General features: G+C 38.8%; 1 protein-coding gene across 6 annotated transcripts in view; it reads right to left on the bottom strand.

Moving 5' to 3' along the window:
* LOC124872311 (astrotactin-2-like) overlaps positions 1-23,340 on the bottom strand; it is a 513,868-nt gene that overhangs the window by 164,564 nt on the left and 325,964 nt on the right. The gene's annotated exons all lie outside the window — the stretch shown is intronic.

Genomic DNA, 23,340 nt, shown 5'->3' with positions numbered 1-23,340 from the left:
TGTTTTTTATATTGTACGCCTCTTCTCTCGCTTTTAACTTGACATGACCTTTTTTCACTTAAAACTTAATATAAACTGAAGGCTCATGCCCTAACTATAGCAACTAATAGATTAAACTGAGAGACGTGCAGAAGGATAACGCTGTGTAGCTTACTTGCTTCAGGCACTTCTAACTTTTCTCTCAGAACATCATACAGGCAAATAACTGAAATGACCGCCCATATTTACAATGTCAGGATTTTGTCAGCAAATGTGCTAAAAATCCAAATTGTATTAAAGAGGAATTCCACCCTTGTAAAATAACATTCTTGAATTCTATCCTTCCAGCTACAAAGCATTTAACCAACTCTAACAGAGCTGAACTGAAATTTAAACTACTTCTTGTTCAGGCTTAACAGGCACAACACTCCAGGCTATCATTATGGGAACAAAGGGGAAAAAAGGAGGGGCACATCTACATTTAAGTAGATTAACACACTCATTTTGGAAAATCACTAAACTTTTCATTCCAAAGCCAGATGGTTAATAATACTAGTTTGTTAAGTCCAAAAGTTACCTCATGAAATTGGAGAAAACCTTTTCAAAAGTTAAAACAATTTCAAAATATGAAAAATCTGCTTAGAATAAAGATATAAGATGAAAACAGTCAACACAGTAACAATATTTTGATTGAACAATAATCTTCTTCAACTTCTTCATCTACAACTACTGGGATGATGAAAAGCTGTAGACTTCCAGACAGAACCCATGTAGGCACTGAGATTTCACCACTCTGATAAAAACAAGTTCAGCACAAAGACAAATGCTTAATAGAAACCCAAATTACTTTATCGTTAATTTTGGTAAACAAACGAAACCAAACTAAAAAATAGGCCCCATATAATTCAAAACTTTCCATAAATATTCCCAAATATTTATATCACTTTTTTATTAATAACAATGCAGCAATGGCAGACATTGAATTGCAGAAGCCCAAAGCCAAACTAATAGTTATTTTACTTGAAGTAAGTTTAAGCATTCAAATTCCCTGGTTTTCATACTTTTTTTCTCTCGTCATTGCATTGGGCAAAATATTTTCTTGAACATCTCATTAATCAGCGTCTGTTTAAAACATTTGTATGAGCTAATTTATTCATTTCAGGGGCTGAATCAAATTCAGTATGAGAATTCTACCTTATTCCAGAACTGAGTGAAAAGTTGATTTAACCCCAAACCCCTGAGGAGAACTGGCATTTACTAGCAAAGGGAAACATGATCAGGAATAAACTTAACCTTCTGCTTTAGAGATTGTGAATGCAGCATAATTTGGAGTTAAAGTTGGTAAGAGGTAAGGATGATTGATGGATTTCTTAGTTATTTCTTTTGTTTTTTCAACTTTCTGAGGTGGTAAAGGTAGGTACTTTTCTTATTAAATCTTTATTTCACCAGGCAAAACATTAAGAACAATTTCTTTTTTACAATGTTAGCCTGACACACTTATTTTCTGGTATTGTCTTATCAGCAACAAACTGTGAAACCACTGTATGTCCAACTAAATTTAACAATAAAAGTCAATAGAACATTTAAAGAAATTAAACAGAGGTAAAATCCTGCCTGAAGCCCATTATATAGCCTCTTTCAAGTCAGGTAAGACCAGGAATTTTAGGTACATTATACTGCCAAAAATATCGGGCCACATCACCAAATCAATGAATTCTGGTGTTACAATCATTTCCATGGCTGCAGGTGTAGAAAGTTTGGTGTGGAGAAACTTGACTGCCCTGCACAGAGTCCTGACCTCAACCTTCTTAAACACCTTAGGGATGAATTAGAGCAGAGGCTGCAATTCTGGTTTTCTCATTTAACGAGAAAAACATTCCTAGACCTTGTGGACAATGTTTACCGAATAGTTAAAGTTGCTATTACTGACAACGGTGAGTCCATCAACAAAATGAACTACATAGATTAAGAATAGGATATCATCAAAATTCATGTGCATGTTAGACAGACAAATACTTTTGGCAATATAGTGTATGTTGGAACCTTTAATCTTTTAAGGTATAGAGAGAAAACTTGAAAATACACTGAAACAAAAAGGTTTTCAAACTGAGAGAAGGTAATAGAATGATTAAAGTAAACATAGACTGGACTTTCAATGTATTATTCAATGTATTATTTAGTACATTTTTCAAAATCAATAAATATTTCTATGATCAAGTACTATGGTTTAAACATTTTGGAATGAAATGTCCCTTTAGTATAGTATATATAATTGTACTGCTGTGGATGGTCTCTCTCTCCCTCTCTCTCTCTCTGCCTATATAACGCTATGTATTTATGCATCTATGCATTAATGTATGTAAGTGTCTGTCTGTCTATCTACAGGGGTTGGACAATGAAACTGAAACACCTGTCATTTTAGTGTGGGAGGTTTCATGGCTAAATTGGACCAGCCTGGTAGCCAGTCTTCATTGATTGCACATTGCGCCAGTAAGAGCAGTGTGAAGGTTCAATTAGCAGGGTAAGAGCACAGTTTTGCTCAAAATATTGGAATGCACACAACATTATGGGTGACATACCAGAGTTCAAAAGAGGACAAATTGTTGGTGCACATCTTTCTGGCGCATCTGTGACCAAGACAGCAAGTCTTTGTGATGTATCAAGAGCCACGGTATCCAGGGTAATGTCAGCATACCACCAAGAAGGACAAACCACATCCAACAGGATTAACTGTGGACGCAAGAGGAAACTGTCTGAAAGGGATGTTCGGGTGCTAACCCGGATTGTCTCCAAAAAACATAAAACCACGGCTGCCCAAATCACGGCAGAATTAAATGTGCACCTCAACTCTCCTGTTTCCACCAGAACTGTCCGTCGGGAGCTCCACAGGGTCAATATACATGGCCGGGCTGCTATAGCCAAACCTTTGGTCACTCATGCCAATGCCAAACGACAGTTTCAATGGTGCAAGGAGCGCAAATCTTGGGCTGTGGACAATGTGAAACATGTATTGTTCTCTGATGAGTCCACCTTTACTGTTTTTCCCACATCCGGGAGAGGTACGGTGTTGAGAAGCCCCAAAGAAGCGTACCACCCAGACTGTTGCATGCCCAGAGTGAAACATGAGGGTGGATCAGTGATGGTTTGGGCTGCCATATCATGGCATTCCCTTGGCCCAATACTTGTGCTAGATGGGTGTGTCACTGCCAAGGACTACCGAACCATTCTTGAGGACCATGTGCATCCAATGGTTCAAACATTGTATCCTGAAGGCAGTGCCGTGCATCAGGATGACAATGCACCAATACACACAGCAAGACTGGTGAAAGATTGGTTTGATGAACATGAAAGTGAAGTTGAACATCTCCCATGGCCTGCACAGTCACCAGATCTAAATACTATTGAGCCACTTTGGGGTGTTTTGGAGGAGCGAGTCAGGAAACGTTTTCCTCCACCAGTATCATGTAGTGACCTGGCCACTATCCTGCAAGACGAATGGCTTAAAATCCCTCTGACCACTGTGCAGGACTTGTATATGTCATTCCCAAGAAGAATTGATGCTGTATTGGCCGCAAAAGGAGGCCCTACACCATACTAATAAATTATTGCGGTCTAAAACCAGGTGTTTCAGTTTCATTGTCCAACCCCTGTATATCATCACTGTAAAATTCATGATCTCTCACTTATGGTAGTCAGCTAACAGTGAACAGTGTATGGTGGGATTGGAATATTTTACTTGAAACAAAAAGAGTGTTGAAACTTCTACCTGGTAGCAAAACCCCCAGACTGCCAGGGCCTTACTACTAGAGGTGCACCAACTCTTTTAAAAATCCACTTGTGAGTCTCCCAATGTTCCTTTATAATAAGGGAGGAAGAAAAAAATTAACTAATATTCTGTTAGTGAGTTCCTTTTAATTGAGAACTAAAAACCCATTCAAGTGTTTGTTTATATTTTAATTAGGACTTGCATCATCATCTGTTTAAAAAGAAATCACAGTACATTTTTAAATGGTTTCAATACTTAAGATACAATTAACAATTTAACATCATCTTTAGAGTAAACACAAATTTAAAATCAAGGTAGTGAGTACAAAAATAACAAGCTGATTTATAACACACACATTTCTAGTCTGTAACTCTTCTGTTGTGTCTGAAACAATATAAATAAATAATAAATATAATTATAATTAGGGATGGAATAGATTATGAAAAGCAAATGTGTATATTGCATACACAAAAAACAAAAAAACAGTTGATGCTTGCCCTACACTTGCCAGAAGCAATGTCATTTCATTAGGAATGTGTTGGCTAGGGTTGGGCATCGTTTGAATTTGAACAATTCCGGTTCCTAGCAATTCTCGATTTCGATTTTTTTTTTAGGAAGCAGGGTCTATTTCTGGAAGAAATAGTCTGAATGTCTCTATGAATTTTAATTCTTTGAGTGAGAAAAAAAACAAAAAAAAAACAGTTATGTGCCTTTTTATTCAGTGTAAATAAACTTGTGGTTCTAACCTTATGTTTATGGATGGTGTTTCTTGAGTTTGCTGACCACATAGAAAAGTAAAAATAATTCAAAGCAGAAACTGCATTAAAAAAAACTGTTCTTGAATGATAAACAGCACAATTCCAAAATAATCCCACATCATTGGGCATTAATAGAGCTTTGCTACTAATTACTGGAGATTTGTATTATTGTAATTCATTTCCTGATCAAAACAATACTATATAATACCATTAGAATCTTAAAAAAAGGAAATATACTTGGTTTATGCACAAAGCATAAATGTATTAAAATAAAAATAAAAAAGTTACCCTCTTTTCATGGAGACTGTTTTAGATCAAAATACAAGTGATAACTTTCTGTTTTGAACCTTGTAATGATCACATGCACATAATGCATAGTGTATCCTAAACAAATCCCCTCATGGTCGGCATCAGAAGGAAAAACACTCCATTCTCAGACCCATTAACAATATTTCAAGGATGTAATCTTAACCTTCCCAGGAGAACAAGACTGGAGCCATTCATCACAATGAGGTGGAACTGTGTGAATAGTTGTCACTAATCCAAAATTGCCATGCCATGCTCTGAGGCTGAATGAAAATTCCCCAAGTTAGCAACAGTTCAGCACATAAGGTTATTCTCTCAGCTCGGCTTTTATAATGGAAAAAGACAGAAACAGGTCAAATATTGTGGTATAATTGTTTATCAAAATGAATACAGGCCTGTAAGTATATTAACAATTGTTACACTAATTGGAGACCCGCATAAAATTTATTTGGCAAATGCAAATGTAAATTTTGATGGAACCATAAAACACAGTTTGCTGCATATATTACCAAGAAGACCTTGATATTGATACTTGGATATTTTTTAGGAAGATAAGCAAATCTGAAAAAAAAAAAAATCAGCAGAATAACTGTACACAAAATATACATGCTCAAATATCTGTTTTTTATATTGCTGGTACAATTTAATCTTATTTGCTAATTATATTATATTCATTTTGCCAAGAGCTCCTAGCTTTTGCTCAGTATATTGAAAACTGTATAGCATTACGAAGCACTTATCAAAATTATATGCTGAATGTTTGTTTAGTGGTGACTAACTATAGTTGCTATTAAACATTACAAAGAATGGTGGGTAAGACATGCAACAAGCAATAAAGGTTTGAAGATAACAAGAGAAAAAAAACTTCTTTGGAAAAATGCTGAGTCTTATGCAAAACAATGGAAGTTCTGGAAACAGCACAGCTTTAAATCACACTGACAGACGAGGTGTGGGTGTAGGGATGGGGAATAAAATACTTATATTTGACAGCCTAATCGAATTTAGAGGTGGCTGTGATGCATGGCCTAAAGCTCGGGAACTGCTCAGATGTGTTAAATTAGGTAAAACAGTTTTATTGCTTCAGAAGCAAAACCTTTCCCCCTGTAGTATATCTACATTTGCAATTGCAGATAGGAGGTTAACTTGGATTTAAAACAGAAATTTAACAACTGAGAAAATACAGATACATGTAGCAGTGCATATGTCTATGTGCTGAACTAGAAAAAGGTACTGAGAATACTCAACAGTCCGGTTGGACTGGAACCTTCAAACTAAATTGCATTAACCTACTTCCGGCACAGCCAGGAAAAGGGGTAATGGCGGACTTCCCATGATGCCACTGTCCGTATAAAACTGCGACCTTTCCAATGAATCGATCTATTCTACGCGGGTTCCTCCAAGGGGGTCCGGACAGAGAGACACAGCACGCTAATGTCTCTTTGCTGGCAAACAGACATCACTCTTCAAACTAGATCCAAGGGTGCCATATGATCAGTCGATCATATGCACTAAGTTAATTACGAATGAATTACTGTTTGTTTATCCGGTATTCATTCATAAAAGGGGATAATTAAGGTACAAGTGTTGCATGACTTTCTCTCTGAGGTCTACAGAGATTAACTGTTTCCAGAGTTCCCAGTACGACGCAGAGTGAAGCAGTTTCCCAAGGAAGGACAACGGCACCGCATCACCGTGGTTACGGCAGCTAAAGTACAGTGTGGTCAGCGGACAGAGTGAGCCGCCCAGCCACAGCTACGGAGGTTAGCTGTAGCTAACCTTTTGTACACAGAGTTTATTCAAACTTCGTCGTCGCCTGGACATCTTTTCCTCAGCACGGTTCACATACGAGGTTAGGTTTGGGCAGAGTGATAGAAGTGATTTAGAATGAAATAATCTAAACGTTTTTCATTTTATGAAGTTTGGTTTTGTTTGTGTGGAACTCAGCTATCTTGGTGCTAGCAGGCTATCTGCTCAGCACAGGCTCAGTTTTGTGTTCTGTAAGGTATGTGTTTGATTCTGGTGCTCAGCTTCCTTTGTTAGCTTTAACTGCTAACAGCTAAGAACACATGCTTGCTACTAAAGATCATCTACCCAGAAAGGCTGTTAGTTTTCAATCCAGTAAATAAAATTTCCCTAAACATTATTTTACTAAACTTGATAACTAAGTAAACACCATTAAGCTCCAGAAAGACTTGGCTCTTTTCCAAAATATTTCCTTAAATATTTTACTATTTCCTTAATAATATTTCTTTAAATATTATTTTAATAAATAAAGGCAGCTAATGAGGCACCATTGAGAAGTAGTCATTCAGAGGGTTGGTTTTATTCAGCAGATCATTCTTTAAAACATTATTTTAATAAAATAATATTTTATCTGATCTTGCATTGTGAATGGTTGTGTAAAGGTATGCTGATTATTGCCTAAGTTAGTTCCAAGACTAACTTAACTTCATTTCCAGATTCTTCAAGATAATCCTTGGTTCTCAAACATAAACATTGTATGGTAATGTTGCATCACTCTTTTGGTCATGGTTTCAACCATCTTTAATCTGCTCCATCTGCTCTAGCCAATCAGCATCCAGAGCAGGAGTCACGTTAACCGAATACTTTCTGTTTTCGACCGGTTTTTAAACGGTGATGGAAAAATCTGAAAGCCATCTGTCATTTTGACAGATTTCAATTCACACCCCTGACCACTTGGTGGCGAGATAGCATATCAATTAGCTGTTTACTCACTTGATAGATGAACTTTACTTGGAAAAATGTCACAGCAGCTGACTGTCCAAAGTTTATTCAAAAAGCCCAATAATGACAACTGGTTACTGGTTCATTGCTTCAACATTTGGTTGGCACTTGAATTGCTTCTGCTGCAGTGGCACAAATGTGTAGTATACACAGTGCTTCGGTGCTGCAAAGCTTTCATGCCACCGATTTTTTTTAAATATCTAACTTAGCCGGGTATCAGGTTATGTATGCTATAGCGTCAAATGCATATGTGATGGAAGAGCATTTATTTATTTGTGTTTAGTTAAAGCTGCTTATCTTCCTGAGTCATTGAAAAGCAAAGCAGATATGCAATAATGGGATAAAGGTATTAGAAACAGAAGTGTTGAGATAAGTTATTTGCTTTCTATTTTCATTCATCTTAAATTCAGCTGGATCTAAAAATAAAAATGTTTTTAAAGCCATCTTCAAAAAATTAAGAGGGTTGTCTGTAAAAGCCAAAAAGATAGTAAACACCCTTTTATGTAGCCTCTACAGAAACCAGAATAAACAAGTAGAAAAAGATCTCACTTTTAGCCTTTGCTGAATTTGTTTGACCTTTGTTTTCAGTGTTATTGTCTTTATGATGCTAATGCAATGCTTTGAATCATACTTGAAAGGTAAAAGCATGTTGATGTGGTCCTACATCTAAAAAATACAGAAACGTTACCTAAAGTCGAAATATCATAAACCTTAATTAGAGAACCACAAATAAGTTTTTCTCCCCTTCGAAATATTGTGTTGCTTAAAAGCCAAAATGTATTTGAGTATAAATTTGAAGTTAGCAAATATTGCATAATTTGTAGGATAAAAAACAAAAGATTTAATGCCTTTACTTTATTGTCTTCATTAACTGACAGGAAAATGTGGGGCCTCTCATCTTCATATATCCATCCACTACACGTCCTGATATGTTGTTGGGATTATGATAATTGATTAACGTATTTTCCGCACTATAAGGCGCACTTAAAAACCTTTAATTTTTTTCAAAAAATGACAGTGCGCCTTGTAATCTGGAGCACCTTATATATGGATCAATTGGTTAATTGGTTGATCCATACTGGTTGTACACGGCGCTCTGTCAAAATGTTTCAGTACGACTGGTAAACTACAAAGCCGCACCGCTTGCAGCATTACGGCTACCGTAGTCAGGGGTGTCGCCGAAGTAATAGCGGTAAACACCTGTACTGTGCTTACTCCTAGTCCAACACCACTTGTGTGTGTATAACGTTTGAATGTACTGTTGCAGGAATTGCCTGAACTATATGTGATTAGAAGCTCAGTGTGTGGGGTGTATGTTTCGTGTGTGTATGGAAGATGTTGACATTACTCCTCCGGACAGAGGTGGCGCTGTGTGCTGCCGTAGCTGAGAATCAAGAGTGAAGGAGTGACGTCGGTATTATTGTGTGTGTGGGCTGGGTAGAGACGGCGACCGGAGCAGCGGTGTATGAGTCTGTAAGCCCTGTGTTTTTACATGCTGCAAAGTCATTAAAAAGAACCCCGAATCTCGTCAACAACTCAGTGTTTTGATGCTGTTTCTTCATGCTCAACTCAGCAACGTATGAGTGAGGGAGTTAACCCCGAGAAAACTAGTAACTTCGGCCCTGGAGAAAGCGTCTCCCCTGTGTCATCAGACTACGGTCAGGGGACAGAAACAGGAAAGGTTAACAGTACTAACGTTTGATTTAGTGCATCAAACTGTTTCTTTTACGTGTTTACTGAATCAGGGAAAAGTTCCCTTTCACGTTTTAACTAACGTTTGATTTCAACTTCAACTTCATAGACTCCAATGCATTCCTAACGTGCGGTTGGCTCTATTCAATAGAATTCTATGTAGAGGAGACCTTACCATGAGAGTGAATGGAGTTATCAGAACGCTGGTTTGTAGTGTATTAATAAAGTTTGACTGACTGACTTATCTGACTGTTTTGTTGACATTCTCTTTAGCACAGCTCCATCTAGTGGATGCATAACGCAACCCCAGTCAAACGTTTGACTGCAGTAGCTTCTATTCTATGCGCCTTATAATCCGGTGCGCCCTATATATATATATAAGGTGCGCCTTATAGTGCGGAAAATACGATAATTAATATTTATCAAGAATTATAATTTAAAATCATAATTTGAGAAAATTAATTTCTAAACCAAAATTCCTTATTTATGAATCGAAGCCAGAGATCTCCTCTGGTGTTGTAATTGTAGCCTAAAGCCCTTAATAATTACAACCGTTAAATACTCAGTAATAATTGATAAGTATTATTAGATGTCACTGTTTAATCAACCGTTTCTGCCAAAACGTGGGGAACTTTGACCTTATTTTGACTGACAAATCACTCTTGCACAAAATAAACACAAACGCCTTCTCTTTATCTACGTGAATATTTATTAAATCAACAGCCCTGATGCACTCACTCTTCCGATTCAATAATCTTCACCTAATCAAACATGCAAAGTTCTACACAAAGGGGGTTAAATATCAAACTAAACAAAATAAAACAGCCTTGAGTGTGTATGAAATCAAACCAGCAGTTATGGCAGTTATGGCAAAATTACAAAAGAAATATGGTTGAGCGAAGCTCGGAGTGGCCACTCCCCAAAGTGTAGCTCAGCAGGACACAGGCAGTTATAAACTTCCTCCAAGCAAGGTTGTAAACCCAGAGGACAAAGGATAATAACACTTTTGGCGGCAAGCTTGTAAAGCACGAAGTTGAAGACAAAGAAAATGGTTGATTTTCACCATAAGGTTATTATAGCAGTCCAGTTTCACAGCGGACCTGCACTCAGGTGTTCGCACAGTAAAAACACATCTTGCGGCCTCAGAAATCAACAGCAATCAGGTTTCAATAACGTGAGGCATGCACATACAATTCAGAACACATTAAACTATAAGTGGCGATTCTAAATCGCACTAAAACCTACTCTAAAGAAACTTCTTTCATGAATTTTTCTTTTTCGTTGGCCAACGGGGAGAATGAATGAAAGTCCACGCTGGATTTCTTCTTCAGAATTGATGCTCCAGTTGCGCGATAACTGCGTCTCGGTTTCAGCTGAAAGCACCTCCTTAAAGGGGCCACCTTCCTATATAGTGTCCTGTGACGTCAGACTTGGGAAGCCCCGTCATATCAGCCGCAGTGCCCGCTGGGATTTGTAGTAGCGGGCTATAGTGGGATACAAAATGGCCGATGACGTCGAAAGGCCTGGTGGCGTCCAACAACGTGCAAATGGTCCAATATTCAGCAAAACATGGTCCAACAATGTGCTCACAGTTCATCAGAATACACCTACTTTGCACTTTGGTAACTGACACATTTAAAAGATGCTGTCTCCATATCTCACTGTGAGGGATTTACCCCCTCGCTAACAGGTGCTGTTTTTTGTACTTCCAATATTCTTATTTAGTTGGTAAATGTATTGCTTTTGTTGGGAGGAAGTTATTTGCTTTATTTAATATTTTGTTTTAATCATTCTCTCTTCTCTTGGAGGTCACCTGATATTGTGTTGCCATGGAAGCGCACCCATGAGCAGTGCTGACAAGGACCTGGTGTTTTCAATCAGCCTCACTGGGAAAATCCATTGTTTGAGAGAGAGGGGAGATGTTTTCTGGATTTTGATTGGGCCCAGATTGTTTTGTTTTAGTTTTGAAGTTGTTTCTTGTAAATATGAAAATATTTTTCTAGGAATATAGTTTAGTACAAATGTTTTTCTATCTGGTAATGTAAATGTTGTCTCCACCCCTTAATTAGTCCAGGTAGGAGCCAATGCTTTAAAAGCCAGGTAGTTTAGATCAGGGGGGCTCTTCCTCCTGTTGTTGGTATGTATGTCATGCTGTGAACTGGAATGAAATGTTTGAAGAACTGAATAGAAAAAAAAGTCAGAGCTCTACAATTCCTGGATTCTGTCAGATTTTTTTTTGTCGCAAACCAACACTTGGCGTCAGGAGTGGGATGCGACGCTGATGTCCAGATAAGCGCTAATTATGGGTCCAAAGCAGCAGACGAAAAGCCTCACAGTGGCAGAAGCAGCGCCAGTGGAGGAGGCAGAGCAGGAAGGAGCTACAGGTTGGTCCAGTGATGAAACAGCATCTGTGGACATGAACAACATTGCTGGAAAGATGTCCTCAGTTCCAGAGTGACTTTGTTGAAAGATGGGACAAATAAAAGAGTAAGTAAGAAAGGAGATGACACCAGATACAAGTTGAAGTTGGCAATCTGAGAGATAATCTGGGGAAGCAGCAGAAGACTGAAGCTGAAGCTCAAACCGGCCCCTCTTCAGAAGCAGATGTAGAGCCAGCTTCTCGGCATCAATCTAGAGGTGAGACAGTACAAAGAACATGGACTCTATCGGATATTCCAAAGTTTGAGGAGGGAGATGACATTGAACAATACCTGACAACCTTTGAAAGGTTAGCGACAGCATACCGGTGGCCCGAGGGGGACTGGGCAGTAAGGTTGGTACCTCATCTCACCGGTAGGGCCGGAGCAGCATATGTGGCGATGGCTGCAGAGGATTCCTATGATTATGCTGAAGTAAAGGCAGCCATCTTGACAAAGTATGAAATTAATGAGGAAATGTACTGACAACGATTTAGAGAGCCGGAGGTCCGTGTGAATGAAACCCCGCGTGAGTTCTATAACCGTCTGAAAGACCTTTACCTGACGTGGATGTAACCTCAGGGGAGAAGAAAGGATGAGATTGAGGAGATTCTCATCCTGGAACAGTTCTACAGTTCTTTGTCACCAGAGCAGAGAATACGGGTAAAAGAGAGGAACCCAGCATCGGCACAAGAAGCAGCAGAGCTTCTTGAAAACTTCTTGGCTGCAAGACGGGGACCAAAAACCTTCCGATACAACCTTCAACAGAAGTCCAGCTTAATGCAGGGTAAGTCTGTGGGATTTGGTTTGGGTGGTGGTCCAGGTCAGATGACAGGTGTAAAGAAACAAAGGGAGAAAACATTCTCATCTAAGCCTAAGTCGGAAGCAAAACCAATTGTCTGCTATTTCTGTGGTCAAGAGGGGCACATAAAACCAGACTGCCCATTGAGAAAAGCCAAATCAGCATATTTTTGCACTGTACCAAGGCCAGGGTTTGCAGAAGACCAATTTGAAGGTAAGAAACAAGTCATGGAGGTTAGAGTAAATGGAAAGCCATCCATTGCTCTTTTGGATACAGGAAGTGTACAGACCTTAGTCCACCCTTGTATTTTGGGAAAGCAGTATTTAGGGGGCCCAGGCCTTGATATTTTCTGTGTGCATGGTGATCACAAAACTTACCCCACGGCTGCAGTCTATCTAGAGGTGGCACACCAAACTTATCTTTTAAGTGTTGGTGTAGTGGAAGGTCTTGCACATAAAGTTATTTTCGGTCAGGATATTCCAGTCTTATCAGAACTGATCCAGGCTTGTAAGCCAGTGTATGTTGTAACCAGATCACAAACACAAGTTAAACAATTAGCTGGTGATGGAGATTCTGAACCTATACCTGAGGCTGTGGAGTCAGGCCAGCAAATAAACTCTGAGACTACTGATGAACTAAATTTTCTGCAAGAACTGTCCTTTAATGTTAATCTTCTTTTAGAGAGTGAGGTTAAAGTGAGGAAAAGTAAACAACAAAGAAGGCTTCAGAAAATGGCAGGCACGGTTAGGCAAACATCATTGGGATTGCCGGAGCAGGTCTACAGATTGTTGGGCATAAAGGGTATTCGGACCACCCCCTACCACCCACAGACTGATGGGCTGGTGGAAAGGTACAACAGGACATTAACGAGTATGTTGAAGAAGTTTATTTCTGTCAATGGCAAAGACTGGGATACGTGGTTACCCTATCTTCTGTTTGCTTATCGTGAAGTTCCGCAGGCGTCCACTGGCTTTTCTCCATTTGAACTTCTGTACGGCAGGCAGCTGAGGGGTCCTCTGGATGTTCTTCAATAGTCCTGGGTTGGCATGAGGGATCAGTCAACCAATGTCATCAGCTATATTTTAAATATGAGACAGAAGATGGAGGAGACAACCAACCTCGTCAGAAGGCACCTGGGGAAGGTTCAACAGCAGCAACAGACATGGTATGATAAAACGGCCAGGTACAGATCCTTCAAACCAGGTCAGAAGGTTCTTTTATTACTTCCAACATCCGACAATAAACTTTTAGCAAAATGGCAGGGGCCATACATTGTGGTAAAGAAGCTAAGTGAGATGCCTGAGCGAAGGAACCCAAAGAAAACCTTTCATATCAATCTGCTTAAGGAGTGGAAATCCCTTAGTCAGCAGTGCTTTGTGCATGCTGTGGAAGAGGAAGATGATGATGAGGCTGAGATGCCATCTGTAAAAGATTCTGTTATTTCACTTGACCTCTCTCATCTCACCCTCACCCAGCAACAGGAGTTGGAGGCCATTATTCCTTCAGATCTCTTCAAAGAACAACCAGGTTCAACAGTCTTGGTGGAACATGATATTCGTCTGAAGACCAGTGTCCCCATTTGGCAATGAATGTGTGGTATCCCAGAGAAGATGTCTCCTGTGTTGAAGGAGGAAATTGAGGTCATGTTGAAGCTTGACGTGATTGAACCCTCTACCAGTGAATGGAGCAACCCGGTGGTTTTGTTAATCAAGAAGGATGGGAGCATCTGTTTTTGTATTGACTTTAGAAAGGTAAATGCTCAATCAGACTTTTTGATGCCTACCCATTACCAAGGTTGGATGGTCTCATTGAATGTATTGGCCAGGCTAAATATATAAGTACCTTAGATCTTTGCAAGGGATATTGGCAGGTTCCTCTAACAGATGCTGCTAAGCCTGTCACTGCCTTCAGGACCCCGCAGGGATTATGGTAGTTTACGAAGATGCCGTTTGGACTTCATGGCTCACCCGCCACATTTCAAAGACTGATGAACAAGGTGCTGTCAGGTATGGAGTCATTTACTGCAGCTTACCTTGACGATATTGTCATTTACAGCAACTCATGGCAAGAACATCTAATTCATCGGAGATGGGTGCTGCAAACCATCAAGCAAGCCGGCCTGACTATTCATCCCAAGAAATGTTCATTGGCAAAGAAGGAGCTCCAATATTTAGGCCATATCCTGGGTCATGTAAATGTAAATGTTGTCTCCACCCCTTAATTAGTCCAGGTAGGAGCCAATGCTTTAAAAGCCAGGTAGTTTAGATCAGGGGGGCTCTTCCTCCTGTTGTTGGTATGTATGTCATGCTGTGAACTGGAATGAAATGTTTGAAGAACTGAATAGAAAAAAAAGTCAGAGCTCTACAATTCCTGGATTTTGTCTGATTTTTTTTCGTCGCAAACCAACACTCACCCTCCTTTATTTAGTGGTGAATATAGCACTGATGGTTATGGGAGTGAATAATAGCTTTGTGCTGCAGCTTCACTGCATTGTGCCTCTTAACTCAGCTTGGAAGCCGTAGGCATTTAGAAGTGACTGTTATATACCCTGTTATGTGGTCAATCCGTCTAATACTCACTTGATTTTATAAACGAGTCAGACCAAGATGATTTAAATAAATGGCTCCTACTGTACTTTTATTGCCACTGAATTGTTGGAACCCACATTATTGCACCTAGTCCCTCTTAAAGCCGTTTTTCAATAATTCTTTATTCCATTATTTGGTTTCAACAGTGTCTTGTCCATATTTGCAATACTAAGAAACTCTTAATCTAAAATACAATGAACATCTCAAAATGTTCCAATGCATTTGCTCTGAGGTCCAAATAACTGAAATTTAATAGTAACGATGTAAAGTAAGCAGTGGTCTGCAGCAGCACAGCGGGAGTCATGATGCCTCGTTGTTAAGAACACAGAACTGTAGAGACACACACAGGAAGGGCATTGCAGGGATAAGGGGACAAAGGGTTGCATAAAATGCACACTGTGTGGGAACGATATTTTACCTCCATGTTGACTTTTTATGCATGACAGACAAAGCAAACCAGAAATCTCTCCACATCATTCCATTCTTTACTTCTGGAGTGTACAACACGTAAACTACAGCACTCCAGGAAAGTATAAAAAAGATGAAAAACAATACGCCGTCTTCTCTGAATCTTCATCAACATATTGAGTTTGAAAGGTCAAAGTTATTGTCTGGTTTGGTGCTTCAATAGAGGCAGCATGAGACATGGCACAATAAAAAAAACAACAAAAAAACATTTGTTTTCTGCATGTTACTCTTTTATTGGTTCTGCAATGAAATAAAAACCATAATGGAGTGTGTGAATGCACTAAAATATCAGCCAAAAAAAAAATCAAAATTTGTAAGATTACATTTCAATAAAACCATCAAAAGTCAAACAATGACTTGTTGCTTTCTTGCAAGGGAAAAACACCAAATGAGGAAGTTGTTTTTTATTGTTGTAAACACTGCTATCTGACTATGCTTGTTGTCTATGACTACCTACAGCAATTACAATGTGACTTTATATATTCGTTATAATATTCAATAAAGCACATGGACGGAACTGCAATTTTATTCTTTTCTCCCCCTCTCTGCCATGAAATAAAAGCATGAATATTATACTCATTTCACACCAAAAATCATTGGATGTGTTTAGAGTTAGGCTCATTGAGAAGTTGTAAATGGTAAATGCCAATCACAAGTTTCCATGAAAGTTTTTCTTTAGTGGTGGTGCTGGTGCTGCTGCTGCTCTGCTGGCGGACGAGGGGGAGTTCCGGTAATTATGGATGAGTGCAATGTGTGCCGCTTTGGCAAAATCCTCTTACCAAAGCAAATTTCTGCCAAGGGAGACAAATACATTTTTCTTTGACTTTGATGCTTTTTATGGGCTGCACGGTGGCGCAGTTGGTAGCACTGTTGCCTTGCAGCAAGAATGTCTTTGGTTTGATTCCTGGCTGAGGGTCTTTCTGCATGGAGTTTGAATGTTCTCCCCATGCATGCGTAGGTTCTCTCCAGGTACTGTGGCTTCCTCCCACAGTCCAAAAACATGACTGTTAGGTTGATCTCTCTAAATTTCCCTTAGGTGTGAATGGGTGTGTGAATGGTTGTTTGTCCTGTGTGTCTCTGTGTTGCCCTGTGATGAACTGGCAATCTCTCCAGGGTGTACCCTGCCTCTTGCCCATAGAATGCAGGACCCAGTATGGAGGAAGCAGGTAAAGAAAATGGATAGATGGATGGTTGGTTCTGCAATAACTGTGTCTATGAAGGAAAGTTCTATTTACTTCCTTTGTGGGTTAAATTGAAATTAAAACTAATATGAAACACAATGATATTATTGCATTGCTCATTGTTAGCTTTTGCCTCCAACAAGTTTTGTTCTCCCTCTTACCCTGAATGTCTTCATTGATTCTAATCACTGCTACTGCCACCACCACAGTGAAGAAGGTTGGGTTTTACATATTTTGCATCCTCTGCCTGAAGGGCCCATCGTTTTGTGAGTTGTAATTTTTCTGCCTTCATAGCTTTTTGTGTCATCCATTTTTGCTTGCTGTAACTATTTTGTTTTTGCAGGTGTGCAGTTTAATAAAGCCCAAGAGGTTAAAGGTTTGACTGGGACCAGCTCATTGTCAGGAAAAAAAGGGAAAAATGAAAATCTGCCTACCTGTTTTGTTGGCTGGTTAAACAATAAAACAGTTGTTCTGCCCAAAAGGCACGTAGGCCTCCTGGGAGAGTTCCAGATGGCCAGACCAGCCGTGTAGGTGTTCAAAATGTTACAAAGCCTGTGAAAAAAAATGCTTTTAAAAAACTTTATTCCTATGAGAACAAAGTTTTTTTTAGGCAAAACAGCAAAGCCCATCCAAGTAATGTTTCTTTTAGCCAATCTTGCAAGGAGCACTGATGTCATTAAAATCTTGCACACCAACACACTGTTCAGCAATGGCTGAATGATCTCAACAAAAAGCAAATTCCCCACTGAGCATCCATAGGGGTGAGTCACAACAAGGTGGATCTCTCAAACCTTGCAGCACCCAATGGATCTGGTGCTATACCACAGGGCATTCCAAGGGGTCACAATATTGTCCTTTCTTTTCAAGACTTCATCTACTTTTTGTTTTAAAAAGTCTGACTTTAACCAATCTATATATTCTTTAACTAAATATGTTTTTTGTTTTCTTTTAACTACTTCCATCAAAAACAGTTCCTCGATAAAACAATTTGTAATGAAATGAAAAGTCTGCAAGGTAAACAGCACAATATTACTTGTTTAAAAAAATAAATAAGCACAACTATATAAAACAGATAGCGAATGGAAAAAAGAAGGCACCAGCACAAAAGCATTAACTTTTTTAAATCGCCATATGCAGCCTGCTGAGCTCAGATTGCACAAGAATATACTGACAGTCTTTCTGTCTCAGCAGAAGTGGAAAGGGAAAAGAGGCAAAATAGAATAAACAACGGCTGCTGAACTTAAGCAATGGCTTTGACTTAAATTTAATTTAATGTAAATGCATATCAGCTGTCCTAAGAGCTGCAGAGAGCCCAGAGGGACTGACTTTGATAATGGATTTCAAGTCCTCTGTGTGGCGCATCACTGCTCTGTGTTCACACCACGTCTGACAAGGGTATTTGGAATACTCGCCCCTGTCTCACCAAAAAAAGAAAAAGAATGAGGGAAAAAATATATTCCCACTGTGTCTGTTTGTCTCTGTCTTAATTTTTTTAATACTAGAAGGGGTTGTAAGTCTTGTTCATCTGCACCATGATCAGTTTTGCAGAAAGTGATATAAATGATCATTTACACATTTCCTGCCCTTCATTTCACCATTTGCTTTACTTAATAAATAAGGTTAAATTATTTTGTTTGTTTTACAAAATCACATTTAACACTTCCTGTTGGACTCATGAGAGAAAGCGTCAGTCTCTGTGCAAAAGACATAAATAATTATAATGGCAACACAATAGTCACATGGTGATAAAACATTGTAATCGCTTCAATTGTTTTGTGCAGCAATGATTCATGAAAAACTTAGCACTTAGAGCTTTAACACTCATGACAGACAAAGACAAACTTCATGCATTCCTGTTGTAATAACAGTGCTGCTTTTGAACTTTTGAACTGGGTTGTTTGTAGAACAAAAACACTTGGGAAGCTTGGGAGTGCCATAGTAAGTAGAAACGTTTGATGAGACTGAACAAGGAAACAGGCAGGCTAACTAGCATGGAGCAGCCAGGCAAATAGTAGAATCCATCAAATGAGAGGAGAAAAGACAGGCAGAGATATACAGGGGAGAGGGAGGAGAAATGACATTGAGAACAGGTGAGAGTACTCAGGTGAGTATGATATAACAAAGCGCAAGAATAAACCATGAACCTAATCTACAATGAATGAACTAGAATAACAGCAACTAAAGAACAACAACAGGGAAGTGCAGAGAAACAGACAAGAAGGAAACTCAAACACCTAAACACAGGTAAATCACGACAGTGTCCAGATTAGATGCAGATTTATAAGAAAGTTATATATATTTTACTGCCTTTACCACAAGAAAAATGTTTCTGTAGCAAAATACTTTCAAAAGTACAAGCAATTACTTGCCTATCTGAAAGACCTTTCTCTTTATCACCATAATTGTTTTTTTTACAGAAGGTTCACTCTTCTGCAGCAGAAACAACTTCTATTCTGACTCTTACAAGCTCACCTGCAGGCTTTGCTTTAAAAAATGTCTAACATCTGCAACACAACCAAGCTAACAATTCATTCCAAGAACAACAACCTGCCTAGTGTACAAGCTTACTCTCTCCCTTTGTTACAGTGAGCAAAATATGCATGTCCTATGCATAGGCAGTCCACAGTGTATTGCCAGTATAAAAACAGAGAAGCAGAAACCCTGCTTCCATACTCAAGGAAACATACCACATCATCATATTATGTTATTGTTATTCAAGACTTTTATAGCATGAGAAGAATAGATTCTTTTTCTATAACAAAGCATGATATGTGATTGATTCTCATAAATTATGATCATGACTAAAGTTTATGAAGATTACATATTGATTATTGATTTATCCTCATAGTGAGACAATAGGGAAGTGGGCTGTTTGGAAATTAGTGTAAAAAATACTAAAAGAACATGAGCTGTAAATCACTATTGAATGGTGTTAAGCAAATCCGTTTGTTAGTCATCATTTTTGGTCAGTGCCAGCCTAACTTTCACAAGCCTGAGTAAACTGTGGGTCTGCTAAGCCAGCTATGTTATCTGTACAACAGCTTTGTGAGTGTAATAACAAGTAGCTGGATACATTTTTATTTAAAAAAAATATTAATAAAAAAACCTTTTCATCTATTTGTCTTTGGTTGTCTCAAACAACCAAAAGACTCATCGATTTACAGCTGCTTCCAAGCTCTTAATGATTTAGAGAAGCATCCACCAGTAATTAAGATGGTTCATCAATTTAATCACTTTACAACGCAGGCCTGCCCTGTGTTGTCCAAAGTCTGAGGTTTCCAGTCTCCCTTCACCATAAAATATGCCAGGTTCAAACCTTGTCTGCACTGTAGTTTACAATGTTACATTTAAAGTCAAACTAAGTTTCATAAAGCAAGTGGTCAAAAATAAAGACATCACCTAATAACAAAGCTTAAATAAAATGAAATCAAATAAAAACATTTCCCACAATGCCCAAATCAGAAAACGATAGGATTGAAATAAATCCTTTTTACAAAAAACCTCAAACACATTAATATTTTTTAATCTTCTTTGTTTACCATTTGTGCCAAATTGAATGACTAGCATAGAATTTTACTCATACTCAAACTAATCTTTTGAAAACAGTTGTAATAGGTGAGGCTGTGTATAATGAATACAACACAAAAACTGCATTGTAATCCTTCCTATGAACAGTTTATAAAATAATAATAAAAACAAATGTAAACTGGAGGTTAAAAGTCAGCATTTAAATATAAAGCATGGTGAAATGATGTAAGAAATTTAAAATAACTGATTAGCTAGCTATGTGTGAAACATTTTGTATTTATAGACATAAATGATTATGTATTTTTTAACGTCTATGTATATTTTTTTACTAATAGATTAAGTTTATTAAGTTATGTGGGACTCTATTGTTATTCTAACTATGAAACTCTGTACTGGGTCTGTGTTGAAGTGCCTTGCAAAAACATTCACGCCCCTTTAATTTTGTTAGCACCAGCATTGCAGATTGAGAGACTAGGAACAACGTGTTTTAATTCTTGCCACATACTCCGAGTTAGATTATGATCTGGACTTGAATGTACTATTTAAAGGCATTTGAATGCATTCCACATTCCACACTTTTGTCAAGTTACAACAGACCTAAACACATTTCATTGTGATTTGATTTAGACCAATACAAAGTAGTGCATATTTGCATATCTAGAGGTAACCAGAGATTATTTGCACTTACCTAAAAACTAGTCAGGTTTCAATATCAATTTTTAAGTCTTGCCACAAATTCTCAGTTGTGTTTAGGTCAGCTGTCCATGCTGAATAAATACTTCCCAAAAGTATAACGCTGTTACCTCCATATGTTACCATGGGACCTGGAGTTTCTCTCCACACATACAGTACAGTTGGTTGACAGTCCTAAATGACCCATGCGCTTTAATACAGAAAATCATAAACTATTTTATCAAAAACCTGACTTTTTTTTCTTACAATGGTTGCCTAGAGAGAGCTTATTATTAACAAAAGGAATATGTTTTACATACAGTACAGACCAAACGTTTGGACACACTTTTTCATTCAAAGAGTTTTCTTTATTTTCATGACTATGAATATTGTAGCTTCACACTGAAGGCATCCAAACTATAAATTAACACATGTGGAATTATATACTGAACAAAAAAGTGTGAAACAACTGAAAATATGTCTTATATTCTAGGTTCTTCAAAGTAGCCACCTTTTGCCATGGCTCCGCACACTCTTGGCATTCTGTTGATGAGCTTCAAGAAATGGTTTTCACTTCACAGGTGTGCCCTGTCAGGTTTAATAAGTGGGATTTCAAGCCTTATAAATGGGGTTGGGACCATCAGTTGTGTTGTGCAGGAGGTGGATACAGTACACAGCTGATAGTCCCACAGAATAAACTGTTAGAATTTGTATTATGGCAAGAAAAAAGCAGCTAAGTAAAGAAAAACGAGTGGCCATCATTACTTTAAGAAATGAAGGTCAGTCAGTCCGAACAATTGGGAAAACTTTGAAATTGTCCCCAAGTGCAGTCGCAAAAACCATCAAGCGCTACAAAGAAACTGGCTCACATGAGGACCACCCCAGGAAAGGAAGACCAAGAGTCACCTCTGCTGCGGACAATAAGTTCATCCGAGTCACTAGCCTCAGAAATCGCAGGTTAACAGCAGCTCAGATTAGAGAACAGGTCAATGCCACACAGAATTCTAGCAGCAGACACATCTCTAGAACAACTGTTAAGAGGAGACTGTGTGAATCAGGCCTTCATGGTAAAATAGCTGCTAGGAAACCACTGTTGAGGACAGGCAACAAGCAGAAGAGACTTGTTTGGGCTAAAGAACACAAGGAATGGACATTAGACCAGTGGAAATCTGTGCTTTGGTCTGATGAGTCCAAGTTTGAGATCTTTGGTTCCAACCACCGTGTCTTTGTGCGGTGCAGAAGTGGTGAATGGATGGACTCTGCATGCCTGGTTCCCACCGTGAAGCATGGAGGAGGAGGTGTGATGGTGTGGGGGTGCTTTGGTGGTGACACTGTTGGGGATTTATTCAAAATTGAAGGCATGTTGAACCAGCATGGCTACCACAGCATCTTGCAGCGCCATGCTATTCCATCCGGTTTGCGTTTAGTTGGACCATCATTTATTTTTCAACAGGACATTGACCCCAAACACACCTCCAGGCTGTGTAAGGGCTATTTGACCAAGACGGAGAGTGATGGGGTGCTGCGCCAGATGACCCAGCCTCCACAGTCACCGGACCTGAACCCAATCGAGATGGTTTTGGGTGAGCTGGACGGCAGAGTGAAGGCAAAAGGGCCAACAAGTGCTAAGCATCTCTGGGAACTCCTTCCAGACTATTGGAAAACCATTTCAGGTGACTACCTCTTGAAGCTCATCAACAGAATGCCAAGAGTGTGCGGAGCAGTAATCAAAGCAAAAGGTGGCTACTTATTTTCAGTTGTTTCACACTTTTTTGTTCAGTATATAATTCCACATGTGTTAATTCATAGTTTTGATGCCTTCAGTGTGAAGCTACAATATTCATAGTCATGAAAATAAAGAAAACTCTTTGAATGAAAAAGTGTGTCCAAACGTTTGGTCTGTACTGTACATTGTACATGTAAGCCACACGGTTTCAGTTTGAGCTCATCTGAACAGAGCACATTTTTCCACATGTGACTACGTCTCTCAAATCGCTAGTGGCTAACTTTAAGTGTGACTCCATATAGCTCTCAAAAATGCCTTTCTTCTTGCCACTCTTCTATAAAGGGCAGATTTGTGGAGCATTTGACTAAAACCCCTGTCACACAATTGGATATACACAATTGCGTATCAGCCTTTTGTTTTAAAAAGTTCAAAGACATCATACTACAGGTCAAAGATGTTCCCACATGGCCATCAATGCATTTAACACTGTAGCATACCTACTGTACTTTGATCAAAATACCTACTGTACTTTGAACCAGCATGGTAGATGTTTTTTTTCTATCTTATAAAATTATGCCAAATTAGCGACACATCTCTTACATACACTGCACATGTGCAGCATTGCAGCAGAAAAAACACAACTGTGACTCAAGTATCGTAGCATGATCCCTGCTGGGTACCTCCATTTAAGGGTCTAATTGGCATGCCAGGT

This window comes from Girardinichthys multiradiatus, chromosome 8, assembly GCF_021462225.1.
Source record: "Girardinichthys multiradiatus isolate DD_20200921_A chromosome 8, DD_fGirMul_XY1, whole genome shotgun sequence".
NCBI classification, from domain to species: Eukaryota; Metazoa; Chordata; class Actinopteri; order Cyprinodontiformes; family Goodeidae; genus Girardinichthys; species Girardinichthys multiradiatus.
This window is presented reverse-complemented; position numbering and strand designations above follow the sequence as displayed.